Below are 7,809 nucleotides of genomic sequence, written 5' to 3'. Positions count from 1 at the left end.
GTGATATTTGATAATTTTTATTTAAATATAAATTTTGAAGAAAAATGTGAGGAGGGTATAAATTATATCCTTTTCAATTTAATTTTTTTCTTTGAATATTCCATCATTCTTGACTCAATAAAATTGTTTTATTGTTATTTGAAGTAAAAATATAAATCATAAAAATGATCAAAATATAACAATTTTATGATTTTTATTATAAAGCATTAATAGCTATATCATTCTGTAGACCCCCTCCCGGGGAGGAGTTGAGGGTGATTTTCTATCATGATTATTCTTCTGACCACCCCAGGAATTAAGCTGATGGGGGGCAGCCAGATAGGACGGCAATGCAGAGAGTAGGTGAGGGTTGGGAATGAAAAGAGCGGGAAAAAGAAAGAGTGGGAGAGGGGGGGCGTCGGAATTTTTTTTGGGGTCCGAAGCTGTGGAGAAACACGGGCCTGTAGGCTGGGAAGAGAGTGGAAATGGGCGTCTCAAGCTGAGTTGAGGAGGAGCTTGAAGCTTCAGTTCAGGTAAGATTTCTGCATATTTTACATACTTCATTTCAGTTTGCTTTACTCTATTTCTTGTTAATTTCGGTTCCTGCTTGGTGCTTATTATATGGATAGCTAGACATATGATGCGTTAGAGAGTGTGTGTATTGGATTGAGATCAATTAAAGGGGTGGAAAAGATGTCTAATTATATGATCAGTAGTGGGTTTGGTCCAGATGAGTATTTGGGGAACAAGTTCTTGTTGATGCAAATAAAATACGGGATGAGGATTGATGCACATGAACTGTTTGATGAAATGCCAATAAAGAACATTTTATAGTTTTTTTAACACCCTTGCACATGATTCTCCCATTCATATTATATTTGCTTCAAATCTCGGAAGCGACCGCCACTAGTGACGTTGAGCCGGAGCTCCTCGCCGGCGGCGACGAGGAGGATGACAAGCTGCAAGCTCGCATGGAGAGGTGCCTGTAGCTGCTATTGGTCTTGGAGGTTTGGGCCACCATGCTAGTGGATTTGGGCCTGAGATGAAGCCCCAAACCCAAATATGATGGTGAAAGGGCTTGGGTCCTTTTGCTAATGGATGTGGGCTTGGGATGAAGCTCAAATCCAAGCTTGATGATGGAAGGCCCCCATGATTTGTCTATCCACTTTAAGATTGGCCCATACTCATTTCAAGCTGGCCCATCTGATTATTTCCACTATATAGTTCACTTTCTCTAAATCACTCATTTCTCAATAAACTCTCCAATTTCTAATTTCCAAGCCCAACTTACAAAAATTCAATCTTCAAATGACACCTCAAAATTCAGATTTTTAACGTTTAATTCCAATTTCCGAATTCTCATACTCGCTTTAATTTATTTAATCATAAATATTTTATTCATTTATTTTAAAACTCCATTTTTAATTTATTCTTTAAAATTCCCGATTACCGAATTAAATTCCGAAAATTCCCATACTCACTTTAATTTATTTAATCACTAATATTTCAATCATTTATTTTAAAAGTCCATTTTTAATCTATTCTTTAAAACTTCCGATTTCAAAAATTCCAAAATTCACGTTTATTTATTTAATCATTATTTTCGTTCCGTTTTAAACAATTCAATAAAATTTTTGACTTCCAATTTTAATTCCAAAAATTCCAATATTCACATTAATTTATTTAATTATTATTATTTTATTTATTTATTCTAAAATTCCATTTTAAACAATTCATTAAAATTTCCACTTCCGCTAATTCCAAAATTCCAACATTCACATTAATCTATTAATTATTATTATTTTATTTATTTATTCTAAAATTTCATTTTAAACAATTCCAAAATTTTAATATTCACATTCGTTTATTTCATCATTACTATTTTTTGTTATGATTATTATTATTCTATTTACTCATTTATCTTAAAATTCCATTTTAAACATTTTTTTCTCAAAATTTCAATTTTCGAACTTAATTTCCAATTTCCAAAATTCTAATTTATTTCAAATTTAATTCCCAAAATTCTAATTTCTTTCAAATTTAATTCCCAAAATTCCAATTCTTAAATTTAATTTCCAAAATTCCAATTTTCAAATTTAATTCCCAAAGCCCCAATTCAAATAAATTCCAAAAATCCAATTTTCACTTGAACAATTTTAATTCTACTCCGATTCTCAAACCTTATGTTTTTCTTGGTTTTACATAAGCAAGAATAATGAATTTTCATAATTCCAAAATAATGGAATTTGTGAGATTAATTCATGCAAGATCAAACGGGTTTTGATGGGGGCCCAACACATGTGATTTCCTCATGATTGATTGATTGTTTGTTTGATTTAATTGCCATGCATGATCGATTTTATTCTGCTCTATGACATGCTCGAAATTATTCCTTAATTGTGCGCTAACCTCATTTCTTGATAGCACTTTATGGATCACTGCCCAGGTACACATCCACACCCGCTCAAGTCTTTTTCTATATGCATGTTTAGATTCTCACATGTGCATGATCACTCTGAGTATTCATTGATTCCCTCATCAATTGTCATGATTGCTTCATTTTATTAGTAGAGACCCGACTTTAGGGACTTAAAGGGGTGTTACGGTCTTTACCGTACCTTCCCGATAAGTAACCTGACCCTCGAACCTGATCCGGTTTTTCGTAGATCACCTTTTCCAAATAAGGAGTCACACTTAGAGTTTTTCTTTCTTATTTTGTTTACCCTTTTAAAAATAAAACAAAAATAAGTGGCGACTCCAAGTCATTTCTTTTTAACAAATAAAAATCATTTTCAAATAAAAATCGAGCTCGCCATCGAGTGGGAAATGTATTGAGCCAAAATGTGGGATCCACACATTCTTTTATGATTCAATCTCACATTCCGGAAATAAGAGTAACAATATTTGTTTGATGAGTCATGCTAAAAACAACAAAATTAAGCGATATGCTTTTTATAATTATATTCTGAATATATTATAATTATTGTTATATAAAATATATCGAAATTTGATTGTAATGTAGTTTTAATTTCATATAATTAATCAAATTTTTTATAATTGGTCATGATCCAATTACGTAGTACCTTTGTTTAACCTATGATCAAAATATCGAATATAATATAAATATTCATCTCATATTAAAACATTATCATATTCATTTTTATATAAGTAAAAATCAATATTCATAAGGGACCTTATAAATTTAGTGAAATTAAATTTTTAATAATTTGTTAAAAATAAAACAATGTCATAATAATAAATGTGCTTTACAAATTTTATATCGATTTCATTTTTATTTTTATCCGATTCTATTTTTTTTCATATAAACGCAAAATTGTTTGTTTAAATACAATTATCCATTATCCATTTAAAACTAATTATCTCATCTTTGCCGCCAAATTCCCATGGTCGTAGGTTTTTGATATCTTCCACGGCTGCTACGACAAAATGTCACGAGGGAGAAAGGACGGAGGAAAAAGAGAATGGGAGAACCGGTTACTCCTTTGACAGGTTATCTTGTTATTCTTTTTTTCAAATTTAAAATGGATGCCCAAGACCTAATCTTGGAAATCCAACGGCTTGGAAATATTTTGGTACGGTAGAATTTTCCGTTAAGTAAATAGAACAGTAGAGCATGATTTGATTGACAGAGGGGAAAAATCAGGGTTAAAAGTCCATGTTATGAATGGTGTTGGTGAGCAGCCCTTACGCAATGGCTTACGCATGTAATATGCTTCCCTTCTTGTTCTAATTTTCCACATAAAAAATAAATATAATATATATTTTTAGGTTTTGTTTAAATACAATTTTTATTTTCTATTTTAAAAATAAAAATAAGATAATAATAAACCATTTATAAAGTGTAAACATTCTTTCGAACTTACTTTTCAATACTTTTAAAAATGACTTATTATCTCAAATTTTAAAAAATTTAATTTTTTTTAAATATAATAGAACTCTATTTTTATATATAATAATTATTATATTTTTATATAAAATTTATTATTAGTTTTGCTTTTAAAAATAAAAAACAAAAGTGCATATATCCAAACCACCACTTAATATATTTTTTTTATTCTAATAAATTCAACAACTTGTAATGTTAATTTTGAGAAAACTTAGGATCTTGGATAGTTAAATCTACTTGCTTAATTTTATTAATAAGTATTCATTTGAATACATTTTTTTATTTCTAATTTTAAAATAAAATGATAATAATAAATTTTATATAAAACATGATAACTAATCTTATATTAAAAATTAATAATTTTAAAAAATATAAAAATATGTAACAAAAGAATTGTATCATCTCAAATTTTAAAATTTTTAAAGTGATTTTTGAAGATATAAAGTGAATTTATAATACTTGTATGTGATGTTGTATTTTTATCCAAAAACTTTTTATTTTAAAAATAAAAAATATATTATAAAAGAATGCTTAGTGAATCAACTTAATGATTTAATATAATTTAATTTAAATTATTAAATAGATTAAATATGTTTGACAAAATAACTTAATATCAACTTAAATTTAAAAATAATTTTAAATATTAAATTAAAATAATTAACTTATTCTTAATTTTGAATTATTTATTTATTTATTTGCATATCTATTACTGGTTTCACCCAGACTTCTCATTGATTGAATCGAAGAAATACACAGAGTACAAAAGGAGCTATATGAGTTTTGAAACTTTCTCCTAACCAACTATATATACAGTTCAACGTATCAAAAAAAAATAAAAAATTCACAAAGGGTAATTTGTTATGTAAGGACCAAGTTATTACAAAAAAAATAACATGCTACCTTAATACCCCCCTCAAAATGGAGAATGGATATTGTGAATTTCAATCTTGCGAAGAAAAAAACTTGAACTAGTTTGAAAAAAGTGGCTTGGTGAGAAAATTTGTAATCTGGTTTTGAGAAGAGACATGGAGTGTTTTGAGACAACCTGCTTGTAACTTTTCTCTGAAAAAATGGCAATCTATCTCAATGTGCTTGGTCCGCTCATGAAACACCAGATTGGTTGCAATGTGAAGGGTTACTTCATTATCACAATATAAAATTGTTGGTTTCTTGTGTTCAATGCTAAAGTCTCGAAGAAGAGATAATAACCACACAAGTTCACAAGTCACATTTGTCATTGCTCTATATTCGACCTCAACTGATGATCGTGATACTATATTTTGCTTCTTGGATTTCCATGAAACTAGAGCGTTCTCAAGAAAGATGCAAAATCTACTAATAGATCGTCTCAAATCCTTACAAGCTGCCCAATCCACATTGGCAAAGGCCTTGAGTTGAGTTGTTGAAGAGGAAGAATAGTGGAGACCCTATCCCATTGATCCTATAATATATTGCAGAACTCGATAAACAGCTTGAAGATGACTAGATCTTGGATTGACAAGGAACTAGCTGAGACGATTGATGAGTATGAGAGATTCGGCCAAGTGATTATAAGGTAAAGAAACTTACCAATCAATTGTTTATACAATCCTGGGTCTTCAAGCAATTCCCCATCATCTTGTCAAAGCTTAACATTAGCTTCCATAGGTGTGCTTGCAGGTTTACAAGCCAAGAACCATATGTCAAACAATATTTGAAGAGCATAATGCCTTTGGCTAACTGAAATCCCTTTACTCGACCTAGCAACCACAAGGCCAAGAAATTACTTGAGTTGTCTAAGATCTTTGAGTTTGAATCTACCATCAAGGAATGTTTTGAGATCTTCAACCAGTTTTGCATTATTACTAGTAATGACAATGTCATCAACATATAATAGTAACGCAAGAAAGGAATTACCTTCATGTTTTATGAATAAGGAATGATCCATAGCAAATTGTGTGAACCTTTTTTCCAATATCACACCTAAAAATTTGGCAAACCACTGTCTAGAGGCTTGCTTAAGCCCATAGATTGATTTACATAATCGACAAATAGTGTTAGACGTGAGTTGTTACTTCTCATGGTGATATCTGATTACTACTCAAAAAGTGCTATTTGATAGCCTATAATTAATCCTTTTAAACACTTTTGAGTAGTAGTTTAGGCCTTTTAACTCAATTGGCATGTTAAGGACCCTTTAAAGCAATTTTAATCACTTTGTGCAAGTTTTGGTGTTTTTGTTAGTAATTTGATCACCAAATCAAGTCAAGATTGAGGAGAATTATGAGGAATCTTGGGCAAAGCTTAGAAGTCATTTGCCAAGAGTGAATCCGGATTGCAAGGAGAAAAAGCAAAGAGAATCTGCCATAAAGCATATTCTTGATGACAGTCGTAGCAGCCACTTTTGGAGTACTTTCTGAAGTCCAAATGATGCATGTTATATACCATTTCAAAGCTCAAGAAGTCAACAATCCAATGCTTCAAACGGTGTGCAATTCAGAGTTGAAACGAAGAAGTTGCAGCCATTACAAGCCAATCACTCCGAGTTGAAGGAAGCATTTTGCAAAGTGCTGCGAAATCACCCTTTTGTTGAGAAGTGATTTCGCAGCATTTTTGTACAGTAAGGTGTTTCTCCTTCTGACGATGCCCGATTTATGTCGCGAGAAGGAAGCTTGGAACCTCAAGGTGGAAGCAAACTTCGCAGCCCTGTGAAGATAGCTTGGTGTTGCGAAATTATTTCGCAGCCCTCTTGAGTGTCTGCGAAATCTCGCAGACACCATTTTTCTCCTGCAAAATGGTTCCTGAAGCCTCCCGATATTTGCTACCGACATTGGGAGATATTTTCCATTAGATTTTTGTTGTCTAAATCCCAAAATACTCCTTGTAAACCACCAATTACATGATTCCTTAGTTTTTAAGTTAGTAAAAAGACTAAATATCTATGTAATAATTAGTTTTATATTATGTTCATATATATACCTCTCGGGAGCCTGTTCTCGGAGAGGAGTTCCTTCTGTAAATGTTTGGGTAAGCAAGTAAAGTCTATTTTCTTTCTACTGCCTTACCTTCTCACTTTGTATTTTTATTTCATTTCTAAGTTATGAATTCTCTGAGAAGTTTTCCCTAGAGAATGAGTAACTAAACCTCTAATTCCTTGGAGCTAAGGTTGTCGGGGAAGGTTCCAAGTGCAAGAATGCAAAGCTTTGTGGTTTTAGCTATTAATGAAGAGGAAGTGAAATCCTTTAATGATTTCTATGTTTTTAGTTAACTTAAAACACCTTAAAGTCACCTGGGCCAACACTTGGTAAGGCAAGTGATTTCCAACCATGGAAATGCACTAGTTTACCCCTTGCGAGCCTCTGGGAGGTGACTTCAAGGTAGGATTTTCTAGAATAGCCAACACTTGGTAAGCTTTTGGACTCCTAGGAGACATCCATTAGTTATCTCTTGCGAGCTTTTGACGGGTAATCCAAGGTTAAAGATCACCTTGAATGGTTAAGGCTTAGTGAGAGGCTTAAACCATTGCAAAGTGCATCAGTGAGAGAATTAAAGTGAAATCTAATTGAAGGAGTCTCTGTACAACACCGGTTAGAGACTTGACTATAGGTTGAATCTCTAATGCGAGGAAATAAACCAACTGACCGGAGCTATGTCTTTTGCATGAGGAACCACCCCAGTGAACCTAAATCTCCAGGGAATGCTTTTCTTCCTAAATTATTCCAAACTTCTATTATGTTAGTTAGTTTAAGTCTAAACCTTTACCAATCAAAGTTTGTGTTTTACTTCTTAAGCTAACCTTGAAATGAAACAAGACCAATTCACTTGGAATTGGTATCATTGATTGCTTGTTAATCATTCCCAGTGAACGACTCTAGAGCCACTATACTATAGTAGCTTTTTCTTTGCTACCCTAGTGTATGGTGTTATAGGTAATAAATTTTGTT

Source organism: Vitis vinifera, chromosome 5 (genome assembly GCF_030704535.1).
Source record: "Vitis vinifera cultivar Pinot Noir 40024 chromosome 5, ASM3070453v1".
NCBI classification, from domain to species: Eukaryota; Viridiplantae; Streptophyta; class Magnoliopsida; order Vitales; family Vitaceae; genus Vitis; species Vitis vinifera.
This window is presented reverse-complemented; position numbering follows the sequence as displayed.